The following is an 18,281-nucleotide window of genomic DNA, read 5'->3' as shown; positions in this document are numbered from 1 at the left end:
CACACAGACATCACTTGGAGGAAGACGCTTCAGTGGCAGCTTAACAGTGGACTTGCGGGCATCCGATCAATCGATCAGCAGGGTGGCACTGGTGTTGCTATGGCTACGAAACGCACTCGTCCCAGCCAACCGAAATGCTTTGCCCTGAGGGATTATGGGACAAAGTGGGCACTGCCACTGGATTCCACACAGTCTGGAGGGCTCATCCATGCACTACAACAGCCCTCTTAACAGATACTCCAAGCAGACCCTCTCACGGAATAAACTTCTATTAGCAACAGCAAATTTCACATTTGCTTTTACCATAAAAGTAATATTTCGTAATATTTTTAAATGGTTTTCATTGAAGACCATTGTCAGCCCATTTGACGAAAACAGAGACAGTTTGCAGTTATGAGCACCGTGTGGGGATTTGTATATTACATTGTGATTTTTCTCTCCCGCACTGTGCACCTGTTTTTAAAAATAATGATCAGATGTGGCACCCAATTGTCTGCTCTTTACTTTGTGTTACTGTGCACTTGTTCGTGATTGAGCCCCTCCTACCGCTGGCACTAGTGCCCGCAGCTGGCACTGGAAGTGTTGAGAGCAAATACACTCAGGTGGGCTTTTGTTTAAAATCAGACAACATTCAGATTTATGATTATTTTCAGGTGAGTGTGCATGTGTGTGTGGTGTGTTTATATGCATGTTTATGTGTTTACGTATGTGCATGTGTGTGTGTGTGTGTGTGCGTGCGTTTATGCATATGTGCATTTGTACGTGTGCATGTGTGTGTGTGTGTGTGTGTGTGTGTGTGCGTGTGTGTGTGTTTGTTAGATAACAGAAAACAGAAGCTCACCTGTGAGTTCAGCCCTCTTCACGCAGCACAGAACAGTCAGTCTCCTCTCAGCCACCTCTCTCTCTCTGCAGTGTGCGACAGGGGGCCACAACCTGACAGACAGACAGACAGAAGGTCCTGTTACTCTCTCCTGTCCCCGTTCCATCCCACACTGTTTCCTCTCCTCTCACATCACACCCAGTCTGTGAGGGAGCACCCTAACATTTGTATTGACTTAGTTAAGAGAGAGCAGGCCAAGACAGCAGCTGCAATAGGTGAAAATACAACACATAAGGAATAACACCATTCACAGAGACTTTGTTAAAACAATTAACAATCTTCACCAAAAGGGGTACGTACATTGGCAACAAGTTAATAGAATGGAATAAGCCTGTTGAACATGCATGTACATCACAATGTTTACAGCCAGACATCACTTCCTGTTGCCCTGCAGGACTGACCTCTGACCCCTGGTAACACACAGAGCAGCAGTGACAGGGCTGACCTCTGACCCCTGGTGACACACAGAGCAGCCGTGACAGGGCTGACCTCTGACCCCTGGTGACACACAGAGCAGCCGTGACAGGGCTGACCTCTGACCCCTGGTGACACACAGAGCAGCCGTGACAGGGCTGACCTCTGACCCCCGGTGACACACAGAGCAGCAGTGACAGGGCTGACCCTGAGGCACAGACACCGAGCCGCGTCCAGCTCGTCCTCACACTTCCTGTCCGGACAGGAAGTGACAGCCTTCACCCGTGGCCCCAGAGACCCAAAGGCCACACCCAGGAAGTGATGATGCAAGACGGTGCCCGCTCCTGCATCTCTTTAAAGCGGAATTTGGCACAGGATGGGGGGGGCACTTATTTCAACGTAACAGAGCCAAGAGGTAGGAATAAGGTATTAACATGATGGAGCACCAGGAATACGTGCTATGATTATGCTTTCAATCAGGTTTCATTCACAGTCTTTGAAGACAAAGTTTAAAGGACGGAGCCATTATATTGACGACTTGCTTGACTGAAAAGAAGTAATGTATAAATGTATGCACATGTATAAATGCTTGCTTCTGAAATAAAAAAGAATGACAAATATAAAATCTAGGTCAATTTACTTTTCGTATAAAAAGGGAGTTCACAACTACGGCATGAACTGCAATGTGACCTCTACACAAATCTTGCTGTGGCCGTTTGTATGGTCTGCGGATAATGAAAACACACGGCCTATGCAAGCTCCCCACGAGCACACACTACGCTCTCAGGGTTGCGGAGAGGTTGCGGTTTTCCTGGCGGGAGGGCTGTGGGATATTTGGGCGTCGTCCCTGTGGAATGTATACATCGATTCATCAGGAATTTGCTGCCGTAAAGTACTGCCAAATATGGAAATCCTTCTTGATGCTGAAGCGGGTCGAACAGGCGAAACGCATTCGTCATGTGCATTCCTCCTGAAAAATGCACAAAAACCCCTACGGACTGAAACGAACGCTACCGTGCACGCACGCACCTGGTCCAAGGAAGATGGAGTGAACTATTTTGCAGGGTTCAGGAACGCCATACGGAGCGGGGCGGAATTGAGGGTTGGAATGGGAACCAGGAGTGCGCTTAGAGTCCCCGACTGCAGCTGTTGCTAAACTTTCCCAATGCGAGACCCCGTAATGAGCAAACCATTCGGTCCGGCGCAGATGTACAGTATGTGCCACAATAAAACAACCTGCCGCACGGTCGTCACATAGTCTTACACAAGACAAAACAATCTTTTTTGGAACAGTGTTCCCAACTTGAGCAGCGTTTCGCCAGGATGGGTGAGAGCCTACGGAGGGAGTTTAAACGCTCTGCAAACCGCCCGTGTGTCTCACTGTTCACCTGAACCCCCCTCACCCCCCCTGGACTGCAGTGTAGGAGCCTCCGCCCTGCAGGACGACATTTGTACGGTTACGGTACCCCCTGTGGGGCTTTTAACCCAACCCCCGATGGCTCCTGACGGGCTGATAGCCCACTCTCCATTTTGCCTTTAGGGCAGGGGTCTTCAGCCTTCTCTGATCCAGGGATCTCCTCCCAGGCTCAAAGGCATTCAGGGAACCCCCACCATAAGTTAGGTAGGGCTAGATTTTTTAAATATATCATTTTTTAAAAATATATTCCCAAACCTATATAGTAACTACATGTCAAGTCTGGCTAGGGAACCCCCACAGGTCCATCAGGGACCCCCAGGGATCTGCGGCCCCCGTGTTAAAACCAAAAGCTTCAGGCCACACGTTTAATCCCCTTACATCTCATCAACCTTGCATTAGATTACAAACGTCTGACATTCGCCCTTATTGCTCCAGGCCTGAGAAACTGGTCTGACAGGCGGGGTTTCCCCTGCACCCAAATAACGCTTGCTGACCCAAGGCTGTGTCCCGGGTGAGGCCAAAGACGCCCACCGAAAAACAATGCCAAGGCGAGCGAGAACAGGGATATATATACATAGGGATATATATGCCAATATCAGGAGGATGAGATGGGCTTCCTGCGGCTTCAGCCAACGGACCGGATCTGGAATTTCAGAGCTGGAAATTCGGAGTGTTATCGTTCCCTCCGTGACGATCCAGACGACAGAATCAACGAGCTTTCATGAAAAAACAACGGCATCGCAAGTCGTGCCGCGATACCGCACCACAAAGACGACGCTTTCAAAAACCCGGTCAACTGCGCGTTATCGAGCCGGGCCATTAAAAAGGAGAGGAAGTACGTCACTGGGACAGGTCCCTAGTTCAGATTTTTATTTATACATTTTTTTGTTCAAAGTGTGAAAAACTATTTTCGCGACGTGTGGGCTCTTTCTAAGCGGAAAAGCAGTGGGCGTTGAACACCTGCATTGTTGCGGCCCTACAGAAGCGTAGGCCCCGCAGCCGGTGTGAGTCAGCCTCCCCGGCCCTGTGATTCAGCGGGACGCCCTGAGGGCCTGAACCGGGGAGACGGATCCCCCGCCCCGCCGCTGAAGACCAGACGCTCTCAAAACATCTTTAGTCATGCTAGGCCTACACCTGGGAATTCTGCTGGAGTGGGGGAGGGATGGAGGGAGGCAGGGAGGGGGGGAAACGGAGTGGGCGAGAGAGAAAGATAAAGGACAAGCCCCACGTGCCGCGCAGCGTGCGTTAACCTGTCACAACCTGAGGGACAATGAGTAACGACCCAACGCTGACTAATCTCCAAGCAGACGCGCGTGGCCACGAGACTCCTTTGTCAGGGCGAGGATGAAGTCGTCTGAAGCCAATTTGGCTGAATCTGGCTTGAGGTTTTCTGATCATACACTCCTTATTTTATATATTTTCCGCAATATCTACATTTTTTGTTTTGTTGTGATTGTCATCGTGTTAATGTTTACCTCATAATCATTGATTAAAATGTGCCCGTTGTTTGTCAGAACGACGTACATTGTTACAGTTTGGAAATTTGTACACGTGTTTGCCGCCAATAAACATCGCTGAAGTGAATGTGAGTGGTGGATTCTTGCTCAGGGACATCAAAAGGTTGCATCGTTCTTTGGTTCAATTCTCACCCCGATGAAGAGCAAGAGACACAGAGGGACTGCTGCACCAGATAAACAAAAAGAGCCTGAGAAATAGGGAGGAAAATAACAAAAGGACAACAGTGGAAAAGAGACAAAAGACAGAGAGAGAGAAAACAATAGGCTGAAACAGAGAGGGAGAATCAGAGGGAGAAAAATGGAGGAGAGAGACGGGATGAGAGAGAGAGAGAAAGAGAGAGGGAGATGGAGGGAGGCTGTTCCCCGCACGACTGTAGGCGTGGATTAATGCCAGCGAAAAGGAAATCAAACACCATCGCGTCTCTGGAGCATTCCTGGGTCTTATCAGAAATTCACCCCCCTGCTCCTCACCCCCCGGTTCCAGCAGAATATACCTTTCCCCAAAACACACTGGGGATATTAGAATCCAGCCAAGGCCTTTGAATGCTAAGTCAAATTCACAAGCGTGACACCATCCTTGTATGAAAATCTTTAAATATTTTCGATTTCACACAAGGACCTTGGCAGAGAGCTAGGCCAGAATGCATCACACTGGATAAATCTTTGCTAAAGGGGATATTTACCGTATAATTGGTTTAAACGCACCGACTGCTCCGACTGCATACACTCACATTCACTCAAAGCAGAAAGACCCTATTAAGCAAAGGTAAGGTAGAGGGGAGGGTAAGAGTAACCTGCAGTAGCCACACCAGATATATTCCACTATAGAGCACTCATATCGAATATTATTATATTCAATTGCTACTGTATTATGTTAGTTTATAATGAATGGTGGCATTCTATACAAATTGCTTTAAAAGCCTCTTCAAAATAAATGTATAAACGTTATTTGTTTCCAGTTCATCACTAGAAGCCAAAAAAAAAGGGTAATTGCTAAAACAACTCTCCGAAAGAAAACACCACGAGTCTTTACTTCTTAGTTTTCCTGAACAAGGAAAATTGAGGTTGAGCATCAAAGCTCTGCTCTGCGCCATAACTGAGCCAAATTTCAAATCACGACGCAGAAACTAAGCAGCTGCTTTCCACTTCTTCTGTGTATTTTTTACCGAGTGGAAAGAGTTACTTTAACACGCGCATCACTCAGCGAAGGGGCTCGTTCCGTTTCATTCGCGGTTTTTCAGCCGCGATCTGGCCAGTCCCGCGGGCGCCGCCGCGGCCGGGTCCTAAATCTCCGGCCAATCGGCCGGGGCGCGGAGACGCAGACCCGCTCGCGTTTCAGACAGGACTCCCTTTTGGAAACGGTGAAATCCTGGCCCGGAGACGGTGTCGTAGTGGTCCGTGCTGTCGCTACGACGCGAGTGCTGGCATTGGAACAAATTTGGCACAAAATGGCGGAACGGCCTGAAGGATGACGGGGGCTTGCGGCGGTGGTGAGCCTGGGTCCCCTGGTACAGACTGGACAGGCAGGCCACAGGTCTGAACCTTCTGGCTGGATATGGATGCTTTATTCACCTTGTCTGACATCACTACACTATGCACTGTGACATCCAGCTGAACGAATGATTTAAGCATTTCATTACATTACAGGCATTTGGCAGACGCTCTTATCCAGAGCGACGTACAGTTGATTAGACTAAGCAGGAGACAATCCTCCCCTGGGTTAAGGGCCTTGCTCAAGGGCCCAACGGCTGTGCGGATCTTATTGTGGCAGCACCGGGATTAGAACCACCAACCTTGCGTGTCCTAGTCATTTACCGTAACCACTACGCTACAGGCCGCCCCTTACCATACATTACTGCTAGAACTTGGGCCATGGACCTACACAGTACTGCACAGGCTCACACACCGGTGCATACCCCAACATCCACACAATGCTCATGAATACACAAACGCAACTGCACACACTTGCACAAATGCTGGCAAGTCAGTCCACACACCACAAAGGACAGAAAAGAGGAGAAAATGGTTTTGTGTTTCAGATCTCACAACCTGAAGCAAAATTGAGCTTTACCAGGAAATCACAGGAAGTGACATCAGGAGTCTTACCCAGCAAAGCACCTGCCAGCCAATGAGAGAAGGAGCAGAGCAGCGTTGAGAGAAAGCGTCTGTTGGTTTCCCGCAGAGACGTCCAGCTTAAGATGGCGGTTGCGTCCAGTCAGGAAGCGTATCAGCACAGGGTATTAACGGGCTGTTTAAATTTGCACTCAAATCACTCAATAACGAGGGGGGCCGCAGGAAATACCAAGAACCAGCCGAGAAAAATATTCAAATCTGCCTCCGCTCAGAAGCGGCCTCCTATTGGTTGCCGAGAGCCGTGGGGGGAGTAGCCAGGCGGAGGGCGTTAAAAACAATCCGGCATCCAGGATGGCGGCAGTGCGGGGGGGGGGGGCTACAAAGAAATCACAGCTTCCTCTTCCGCCAAGATATTCTCCACTTCACATATTTACGGTCTTCTTCTGGTTCTTCTTCTCAGCCTGTCGGTCCTCCGGGGGAAAGTGTGTGGGTACAGCGTCCTGGCGGCCTTCCAGCTCAGATTACACATGGGGTGGAGGGGGGGGGGGCTGAGACACGCAGGGCAGGAAAAGGGGGGGGGGGGGGGGGTGGATTTGCCGTAACACAGAGTGCCGTGTGTGTGAGCCTTTCCGCGGCGGCTATTGAGCTCCCATTGTTCCGGGGGCTGTGGAGGGAGGGAGGGAGTGACAGCCTACTACTACAACAGCTGTGGACCGGCCCCCACCTCTCCTCTCCTCTCCTCTCCTCTCCTCTCCTCTCCTCTCCTCTCCTCTCCCCTCCCCTCCCCTCTTTCTCCTCCTCCTGCCGCTGCACGCCCTTAACCCTGGAGCTGCGGCAGACGCCGTATATACGAGGGGTCGCCGTGTGAAAACGGGGCACCCTTCCTCAAACAAAGCCGGGAGGGAGGGGGGCATTGGGAGAGGATATCCGACAGGCCGGGGGGGGGGGTTGAATGGAGCCGCACGGGGCATTAGGGGCTTCTGCCGGGCCGGCCGGGGCTTTTCCGCTAAGAGGATTTCCAGACCGTGCAGAACGGCTCCTGAATGGCAGATTGCCTCATAATGAAGTCGCACACAATGGAACCGGACCAGTTGGGGCAGGCGTAATAGAGAATAAACACCAAAAACAACGCGCTTGTGCGACGTCGTCTTTTTAAAAACCCCCCTCTCTTTCTTCTGCCGACAACGATTCATTGAGGGGGGGGGGGGGAAGAGAAGGGAGCAGGGGCTGACCAGCCCCGTCCCAATATGAGCCTAAATGAACATACGGGTGGAAGGCTTTGGCATAGTGGGTGATAGCCCAATATGCCCATTCAGGTCATAATTAGCACAGGCTAAAATCTGGCACCACTGGTGGTAGTAGTGGGTGCTAGGGAGGTCCTAAAGCCCCAGTGCTTATGGTGGGGGACTGTATCTGACGTGTGTGTGAAAAGCGGCTTCCGAAGGTGCAGCCCAAGACGGGTGGCAACAAACAGCTGCAACGTTTACCCAGCAAGAGCAAACAGAGGCACAAGGCAAGACCCCCCTCCCCAAATCCCCCAACACGACCCCTCCCCACCCCCACGGCTGTGGAATGCAGCCTTCAGCCCACACGCCGATATCCGTCAGCCCCCAGGTTACGCCCCGCCCCGTGGCTGCGAGCCGGCAGACCCCAGCGCCGGGGGGGGGGGGGGCTGGGTGTGGGGGACAGGTGCTGAGGGGCGGCTGCGCAGCTCGTAAACGTTGGATGCCCCGAGTGCTTTACATTACATTATTGGCATTTGGCAGACGGTCTTATCCAGAGCGACGTACACTTGATTAGACTAAGCAGGAGACAATCCTCCCCCGGAGCAATGCAGGGATAAGGGCCTTGCTCAAGGGCTGGTCAGATCTTATTGTGGCTACACCGGGATTAGAACCACCGACCTTGGGTGTCCCAGTCAGTTACCTTAACCACTACGCTACAGGCCCAGATACCTGCTTTCTTCCCTATGCCTACTGACAGGCCCGGGTCTACAGGCAGCCATGCTCCAGACCCCCCTGGCCTGGGACATGGAGCTCCCTCATACTGAAGTGCGTGTGTGTGTGTGTGTGTGTGTGTGTGTGTGTGTGTGTGTGGTGTGGTGTGGTGTGTGTGTGTGTGTGTGTGTGTGTGTGTGTGTGTGTGTGTATATATATATAACACTGCGTGCATAACAGAGCAGCAACTGGGATCTTTTAACCACTGACAAAAGGCAAATGGAGAAACACCATGTGTCTATACAATGTACTCAGGGAAGGGCATGATTTTAAAAGGATGTTTTAGGATGCCTATCTAAACTCTCATTGGTGCGAAGCTGTCCAATAAACACGCAGCTGTACATATTCCCTGAATGGACTGAAGTGAAGTCAGTGATTCACGCCCAGCCAGGGGCCTCCCAACCCGACTGTATCGCCCCCTCGGACTGTGACACCACAAAATCTAACTGGAGGGGGGAGAGGAGAACCGAAGCAAACTCTAAAAGCAGCCCGAACGATTCGCGCAGGGTTTACCCCGCGCAGGAGAAGCTACAAACACGTCACCTGGCCAACAGGAAGTGTCACGGAAGTGCCAAGGCTGAACTTCACACTTCCTGTGGTAGCGTGAGGTTATCTGTACCTCCTGGGTATCGCCCGGCTAACCGCTCTCACGTTTGAACTCCACTTCGGGTTGTGCTTTTTTTTTGGAAGGGAGAGGGGGGGTGAGTGGAAGGGAAAGAGGGATGTATTTGAGGGGTTGGGGGTGGGGATGAGGGGGTCTACCTCCCCTGGGGGGTAATCACAGAACTGATGTGAAAAACACAGCAGCTCCCCACAGGGGGCCAATTAGGAGAGGCTGGGTGGAGCCCATTCTCAAATCAGCACAACTGCTATTATTAAGTTTCATATAATTTTTTCATACACACTCACACATATGCACACACAAATAAACAAACACACCCACACACACACGATTCATATAAAGAGTCTAAACATGCCGTCTTAAACATGCATCTGGAATTCATAGTCTCTCTCTCAGTATGGAGTCGACAAATACGAATGACCTCATGCAGAACCAGACCGTAAGCAAAATATTTGCCAAAACATAAGAAATCACTGTTTTATAATGGGATTGGCTTGATCATGGCTAAAATGGACTGCAATGTAGCCACCATTTACAGAATGGCAAAGAAGAGTAACATTTCGTAACCAAGATGTTACTGCAGCCTCCTGAAGCTTCTTGTTTGTCGAGATCCTCAGTCTGAGGACGAACCCTCTCCAAAAAGGTACAAATATCTTTAGTCCGTCCAACATATCCTCAGTCCCAAAGTGTAGCTCACAAACCCCCTGGTGAGACTGTCCGACCTGGGTCAAATAATTATAATTAATAATAAATAATTAATTACCCTCAAAATACTGCAACGCCCACGTTCTGGTCCTCTTGGTTGGCACAATTGCAAGAGAACAATATTTGAATCCAAAACAATTACATATTTGACCCAGGTCTGGAGACTGCACAGTCACCAGACAGATACTGTAGTGGTGAACAGCACCGTTCACAGTCCCCCTGCTTCAGAACCACTGGCGTGTCCTATGTGAAAACAGCAAGCCGATCGCTCCACCACAGAGACTTTTCAGCACGTTTTGGAAACATCTCGACCAAAAGAGGAACATCCCCAGAGAGGTTCTACATTTTAGGCAACAAAGCTTGGCCACGCAGCCAATAGCGTTATGGCCTCTGTCAGCAGCGCTGCCACAGTGGGAAAGTGACCCATGGACACCAGAGCAGCTACACGCTAAGCCTCTTTACAACTATTTAACACTGTGTGACTGCTATGAGCGCTAACTTGCTTTGTCATGCAAGGTATATCGCTATATGCACTCATAAGAGCACAGATCTCATATCCCAGTTCTCACTCATAGGTGCACATATCCCAGTATAGACTCGTACAATACAGGCACACCAAAAAAAAACACACTTATAATGTGCGTGTATGTCTTAATAAGCACTCTCACACATTCATACAACAGTACTAATTATGTGCATACACATCTCAAAACACACGGTGCATATATCCCAATATGTACTTGGCGTTTATTTCCTAATACCTGGCTTTTCAATAGGGATTTCCTAAATTTACTGTAAGGGGTACCTAACCACTTGATATGCAATGACCGTATATAGATATGGAAAGATATTTCAAATATAAAGCCTTATTATTATAATTTTTTTAATGTAACCATTTTTAACTCATGACTGGGGTCCCTGGGTGTCTTTGAGGCCGGGTGGGGGTGTCTGGATGAGAAACAGTTGTAAACCCCTGCTTACTGGTCTCATACAGGCATGTTGTATTAAAGCCGTTGCTGATGTAGCGGGTCCACAGGGCTCTCAGCCACAGAGCCTGGCTCTGAATCACCGTGTCTGGGAGATGCTGGTTGAGGAGCAGAGGGGGGGAAAAAACAGTGCCTGCACTCCCCGCTCGTAATTAACCTTCAGCCACCGCCAGGCAAGGACGCAGACACTGGCCATGGAGAAAATCTATAAAGATAAATAATCACCCTTTCCAGTTAGGAGCCTTTTTCCTAAATACAACTCCTACCAACCGCCCCTTCCCCCATTCCGTTCCCCTCCCCCCTGGTCTAGGTGTCTCAGACAGAGCATACATCCTGCGCTCGCTCCCTCTCTCTCCCCACACACACACACACACACACACACACACACACACACACACACACACACATATCCACACACACACACACACATATCCACACACACACACACATATCCACACACACACACACACACACACACACGCACATATCCACACACACATACACACACATATTTATATATATATATACACACACACACACACAGTCATTCTCCTGTAGCTGTGGCATCTCTACATGAACATCTGAATATAATTTAATGCATGCTGTTCACTGGAGGGATGCACTTATATGAGGCTCTCTGTGGAAAGAACATGGAAAATGGCAGGGTGATTTCAGAAGGCAAGTCTACAGTACGTGAGCTTGCTTCTTTGTACTGGGACCAGAGAGGTGGGGGGTGGAGAGGGGATGGGGCTGTGTGACTGAGCGTGCATGCGTGTGTGTGTGTGTGTGTTTGTGTGACTGAGCCTGTGTGTATGAGTGACTGAGCATGCGTGCGTACATATGTGTGTGTGTGTGTGTGTGTGTGTTGTTTTGTTTTCTATTGTCTTTTTTTTTGGGGGGGGGGGGGTTAGTTTGATGCAGGGTTTGCCTTGTTTTTAAAATCTAGGACAGGTTTCTTCAACTCATCTTCTTTAAAAATGGTGCAAACGGGCCAGTAAATACCCATGTCCTAACTGAATATGATACATTGTACTGCACAAAACACACGCCTTCTGTAAGTATAGGTCTTCCGATTCTACTCATTATTATTATCATCTAATAGTGGGAGGTTCATCGCACGGCGAACGCAGATGTAGACATGGTCACGGTTTTCGATGTGTCTGAACGCGTTTCTTCTCAATGATGAAAGGGCTGAGAGTAACTGTGGCGGGCTGCGTTTAGCCCTCAGGCCAGCGATGGAACAGCCCAGCTCCCAGCCTCCGGGCTACTCTGCCTGTTAGGAACTGAACCCAGATAACACAGTCCTGCGGATGGATGCTCTTCAAGTGATCATGACAGAGTGCTGCATCTGCAGCGACCTTAACCCCTAACGCTGACCCTTCTCCTGTGTTTACACACGTACCGGGAGATCAGCCTGTAGTGTCTATGAAGGCACCAGTAGTAGTTAGATATCGGCCTGTAAAACAGCTGAGTTTAAACAGAGTTTATTTTTGTTTATGCGTGAATAAAGAATAAGGCATTAAGCACCCACGATGCAGATCAAAAAGAAAGGAGCGGCATCAAAGCGAAGCCTACTTTCTTTGCGGAGTCACGTAACACGAGCGCAAATCGATCAATTTCGATAAAAAGCAAAGCATCGATCAGCCCGAGCCGTATGCAGAGAGGCCTGCGAAACCAACTCATCGGCCATTCAGCCCACCCCCCTCTCTCTCTCTCTCTCTCTCTCTCTCTCTCTCTCTCTCTCTGTGCCCGGGGGAGGTCACGCCACAGTGGAACGCTAACTCACACGAGCGCGTCAGCGGGTCGCACAGCACGTGCAGCACAGAGAGCAGTGCCCCTTGGCGTGAGCCGGAATGGAGCCGGAATGGAGCCGGAATGGAGCCGGAATGGAGCCGGAATGGAGCCCGAATGGAGCCCGAATGGAGCCCGAATGGAGCCCGAATGGAGTCGTGCTGGGAAAGGCCAGGCAGCGGCGTGCCCAGGGGCGGGCATTAGGGGAACTGCCACACACTCCCCGTGAATGTCCCCATTGTGACACCCTCAAAGGGAGCCAGATTACCACCATAATAGCTGCAATAACAGAGCCGGGTCGCCGGACCAGTGCTCTTAATCGAGCTGGATTACCGCACACAACACACGCCTTTTACGCCAATCTGCTCGTCACCACCGTTTCATAAGCTAACCACTCTCTTATTCAAAGGAAATTAATTGCTTATATTCATTTTCAAATAATTACCGATTCTTATGAAAGCCAAGTTGCCGCTGCGTTGATTCCACGACCACAGTGCGCTACTGTGTGCACAAACTACCAGAGGCTAAGTTTACTGAGAAAAGCATCCATTAGACCACTCCTGGATAGAAAAACATTAGATGGAAAGCCATTGTCAGAGAGAAAGACGCTTAACAGCGAAGCGAAAGCTTCAGTGAAAAGCCCCTCACCCACAGCTTGCCAAACCCCACTGATATCCTGCAGAGCAGAGCTTGGCTTTATATAATAGTCAGGCCTAGTCGATAGCCTAGGTAATGTCTCGTCAAGCCTAGCTAGCAGTCTAGTTAACGTCTAGTCAGGCCTAGTTAATAGTCAAGTTAATGTCTGCTAGTTGTTCCTTTTCCCCTGTTTTCTCAAAGTGTCATTTGACTTCCTTTTCCTGGGACCAGGGAGTAATCTTTTAGTACACCCGCCCCCCTTGTCACAGATGGACCCTCTGAAAAAGGCATCCTCTCTCCAGTGTTTTAATGACAATACCTATTGTAGCACGGCCATTGAGCTGGGCACCCACACACTGATTTACTGACAGACTGAACAGTATGGCAGGTTTCAAGGCACAGGAAGGAGCTCGACAACATCTGTCCCTTGCTTTGAAATTAAACTGGTCGTGCTGTTCATACTCGCAACCACTTCGGTGATTTCGGTCAGCATTAAAAATGAACCTGCCCAACTATGCGGAATAAATAAATAATACCCAAGATATATTTTTAAATCGAACTCGAAGGCAAATTCAGTAACCTTCCATTATAGCTTCATTTCTCTTATTGCAGGGAGAACTACCATCGCTAACAAGCACGCAACCCGATACATGGAGAAGACATTAGTCCTAATTCCTGAGAAGACCCACTATCCCCCACAGGAATGTCAGTTCCTTGGGGGCTGCAGTTGCCGGATGGCATCCGTGTCAGCCAAAAAATGCTGTGTTTGTACACCTGGTGGCAAAAGTCTTCCCCAGGGACGCCTCTGTCCAAACGTCTTCCCAAGGAATTCCTCCCCCTGAACCTGAACACATCTCTCCGACAGAGAAGGTTGGGCGCCATCTTATTATTGAAAAGTATTTTAAAAAGCAAACAACCCTAAGAGGGAAGCTGAACAATCTCAAAACATCTCCCCCACGAACAGCCTTTCATAACTCTTGGATTATTGTCCTTTCGTTTGTGAATTTTGAAGCTATTTCAAGTGAACTAATTATGCCGTCTGAGGAATGTGCCGTCTGAGATCAGTTTTACCCATTAATTAAAAAAGGCTTGCGTTAACCACCCGGAGAAATGAAAAGGGGAACCGAGGAGGAGGGAGAGGGAGAAGAAGAAGGGAAGAAAATACTTCCTACTTTTGATGAGGGCTTGAATAATTCATCAAGGAGAATCTCAAATGGAAATAATTCATTAACAGATGGTCTCTCCTTCACTCTCTGCTCTGGCTCCATCAGGACTGCAGCTCAGCAAGGGCCATTCCTCCTCCCTCCTCCTCCCCCCCCCCCCCCCGCTTTCTTAAGGCAGAGGCACAGCCATTCTTCGCAGTGCGGTCAGGCTGGTTTTTGCCCTCGTGGTGTCCCCAGGAAGAAGGCATAAATCAGTTAAGGGCGCCATTGTGGTGCAAACGCCACCATTGAGTCCCAGACGGCTGAATGACCTGTAAATCACGGGGCTCGACACATGCTGGAGGACGTAATCCAGTCATTGCAACCGCGACGGCAAACCACCGAGGCCAAAGCCTTAAAACGAAACACTGCGGTCGGCCGAATGACAACAAGCACCAGATATAACCAGCATCACCAGGTTCTGTACCGGTTCGCGGTCACGAAACACAAGTCAAGATCTTCATCACCCCTCCAGAATTGAATGGTGTAGGCTTACACTTTTACATAAGATTTAACAGAAACTACCACGCAAATTAACAATAATAGACCAACAAAATCCCAATCGCTTTTTGTAAATGAAGGACGGATGTTGGCTGGTTAGAAATCCCTTGATAAATTGTGTATCAACTGATGTGGGCTGAAAAATGTCAGGTTTTGAAATTCTCTTTGAGCAATACAGATTTAGATTATGTTGTGAATAACTGCAATGATTGGACACTGCCATTATGTAAAACAATTGAAGGAACTGAAGCTGTTCCCTTTTTTTTAAGTCGGCATACATTCACAAATACAAGACTAACCAGACTTGATCCATGCCCATGTTTATCAGACTGAACATTACCGCTTTAAAGTAACTAATTAAAGCTTTGTTAAACCAAGTTCATTGACACTGACAGTACAGTGAAAAATGCAGTGGTAGAGCACTGATAGTATTTCATGATCTAAAGTTGTACATCAGTTTCTTGAAACAAAAACAACCCCCGTCACAGGTTTCAACTTTAATGTGGTACATGCATGGCACCAAGACAAAATTCTTGAACTGTATTTAGCAACATTTGGCTAGATGAGCACAAGAGAGATCATTGGCAAACAATTTTATTTTCATTTAAATAGAATACAGCTCCCCGTAACTGCCTAAAGGGGCACATACTGCGCGTATATTATTTTTCTGAAGTCAGACCTCCCCTATCAAGGCAACAGGGTTGAAACCGCACTTATGTAGCGCACATTGTTTTTACGTGCCGAGGGAACTGATTTAATATCTCAGATATTCAGCAAGCAAGGGGGCTATAATTATCATTTAAGAGTGGATCACCCCGCAGAAACAGAGGAGCTGTGATGTTAGAAGCCGACGCGTCTCTCTGAGGACAAAGGAAGCAGAAGCTGCTAGAAGACTCGGGAGAGCGGCAGTCCGACCGCGATTGGGTCCACTTAATTTCACGCCAAGGGCGTGTTTACAACAGACAGACGGGGGGGGGAAAAGGGGGGGATGCCAAATTGAGTTCACGGCATCGGTCAGTCTTGCGACTCCCTGGAATGCCCCGCTCGAGGGATAGAGACTGGTGTTCTGGGCCGTGGTCACGGCAGTATTTGCCCGTTTTATTCGTCACTCTCACAGTTGCTGTGTGTGCCAGCCCATTGCAGGCAAATGTTTCACACAGTCTTCCATTGAAAAGCCATAGGAGCAGGAAGCTGAAGCGAGGCTCACAGACCTACCAATGCAAGGTCTTTAAAGGTCCTCACAACGTCAGATTTGAGGACAGTAGGCTGGCTACTCTACGGTCTGCAGACCATCAATAAAGCAATATAAAAATAGCCTCAATATTTTAGAAAATGTATGACATTCCAAGATCAGCTCAATCAAAACCCCAACCATTCTGAGTAGAATGGGGGCTCTGATCTGGGGACGGTATCTAAAATAGCATAATTTACACAAATGGCGGTTTTTGAGATGATCACAAAACTCGAAAGTTCTTAATACATGTATGTCTAGAAACATGAGGGTCAGTTTGCCTGGCATGAGAAAAGAAGAGACACAAATCAATTGCTGCTTTTGTCAATAATCCTATCAATAGCCATTCTTCAATCGCCCTCAGTCATGCCCCTGACGCCAAACCAATCCATAACGCCCAAAATCACTCGCTAGAGATCAAAATCCCTGAGACAGCAGATGGGGGTGGTGTGGGAAGACGTGCGCTGCCTTAAGCTAATTGACATTGAACTGCTGTTACGACCCGGCTTCTCCCCCGGGAAGTCAAAGTCAGGACAATGCAGGAACTCACCCAAGTCAACAAACACTTTACTAGAGAAAAGTAAAAGTCTAATGAATGTCACACACCAGCTAGCGAAAAAGATTTGTGTTCCACAAAACCAAAAAGTTTGCAGTTCACCAACCTTCAACACACTGCCTGTATAGCCTGGTTTAAATTACATTACATTACATTAATGGCATTTGGCAGACGCTCTTATCCAGAGCGACGTACAGTTGATTAGACTAAGCAGGAGACAATCCTCCCCTGGAGCAATGCAGGGTTAAGGGCCTTGCTCAAGGGCCCAACGGCTGTGCGGATCTTACTGTGGCTACACCGGGGATCGAACCGCCGACCTTGCAGGCGCCAGTCACGTACCCACTACGCTACAGGCCGCCCTGTAGTCCTTGTACATTCGGAGTCCTTGACGCACACGTCCGTCTTATCTGTGAGGTCCTATCACCCTCTTAAGAGCATGACACTGGTTTTGTTCATCAACATCAGATGCGTAACTAAGCACACATTACACTACATTACATTATTGGCATTTGGCAGACGCTCTTATCCAGAGCGACGTACAGTTGATTAGACTAAGCAGGAGACAATCCTCCCCTGGAGCAATGCGGGGTTAAGGGCCTTGCTCAAGGGCCCAGCGGCTGTGGAGATCTTATTGTGGCTACACCGGGATTAGAACCACCGACCTTGTGTGTCCCAGTCATTTACCTTAACCACTACGCTACAGGTCGCCCCTGGACACCGCCGCACACAGGACAACCCTCTGAGCCCAGCGGTCGAGAGAGACCAACCTCGATGCGCTCAGCGGTGGGGCTATGTGGCCCTCAGGCTCCGGGGGAGGGCGGACTCCAGCAGAAGGGGCAGCGGGGTGCGGGTTCCGTCCTGGGAGGCGCGTCCCATTCTCGTCCCCCTCCGGCCGCACGGACGCCACTCACGGGAGGTCCGCCTTCACGGGGAGGCGGGGACACGCGGACCCCTGGGAACGCTCGGAGGGAAGACGGCCGGCCTGCTGACAAAAAAAAAACCAGCAAACAAAAAGAAGGGTTACGCTTTTTCGAAACGCTTTGATGAACACGGGCTCCGCGCAGGTAAGAAGGTTAAATAGCGGCGGGAGAAGCACATCGTTCCTCAAAATGAAATTTTGGAATGTATGGCAAGACATAAAGGGAAATATTTATTCTGACTTATGATCATGCTGTACGATTTCCCACAACAGCCCATAAATTTGCACAGGAATAAATATTGCTACAATCTAACAAAGGGAGCACGGCGTGGAGGCCACAAATTTCACTCCAGGTAACTTTGCATTTCCCTGTACAGGAAACTCGAAAGGGAGAATGTGTCTATCAACCTGTTAACCGTGTATTCCAATCAAAGTTCAGACTATCGACAAAGGATAAAAATATGCAAGACTGGGGGTGTCTCGGTGGCGCAACCTGCAGAGCACTGACCGCATGCTCATTGTGAGCCGCGACATCAACGGTTCGAATCCGACCGTCTGACAATTTGTCGCATGTCTTTCCCTCTCTCTCGCCCCCATTCTTCCTGTCTCTATATACTGTCCAGTAAAGCTGAAAAAGGCCTAAAAAAATATCTTAAAAAAAATAATAATAATAATAATTATGCAAGACTGCCACTGGAGGAACAGGAAACACAAAAGATCGGCAGCGAGGTACTGCTGTGAAGACTAATCACTAGTCACTCCATCTTAATCACTTCCGGTGCCTACACTGATCCATCCTCTTCCGCAGTGGACTTCACGGTACACAATCCTACA

At 49.0% G+C, this 18,281-nt stretch overlaps 1 protein-coding gene across 5 annotated transcripts in view; it reads right to left on the bottom strand.

Annotated features, from left to right (window-relative positions):
• Positions 1-18,281, bottom strand: part of LOC133109889 (nck-associated protein 5-like) — a 73,163-nt gene that overhangs the window by 28,938 nt on the left and 25,944 nt on the right. For 4 of the 5 annotated variants that reach the window (XM_061219624.1, XM_061219622.1, XM_061219625.1 and 1 more), the window contains exons 2-3: positions 17,296-17,513; positions 842-933 (exon numbers count right to left, since the gene is read on the bottom strand). The gene's annotated coding sequence lies outside the window, so the exon portion shown is untranslated. The remainder of the gene's footprint in view (positions 1-841; positions 934-17,295; positions 17,514-18,281) is intronic. The other variant, XM_061219626.1, reaches the window with a different exon arrangement.

Source organism: Conger conger, chromosome 14 (genome assembly GCF_963514075.1).
Source record: "Conger conger chromosome 14, fConCon1.1, whole genome shotgun sequence".
Taxonomy (NCBI): Eukaryota; Metazoa; Chordata; class Actinopteri; order Anguilliformes; family Congridae; genus Conger; species Conger conger.
Note: the sequence above shows the minus strand (reverse complement) of the source record. Positions and strands in the feature narration are given on the sequence as shown.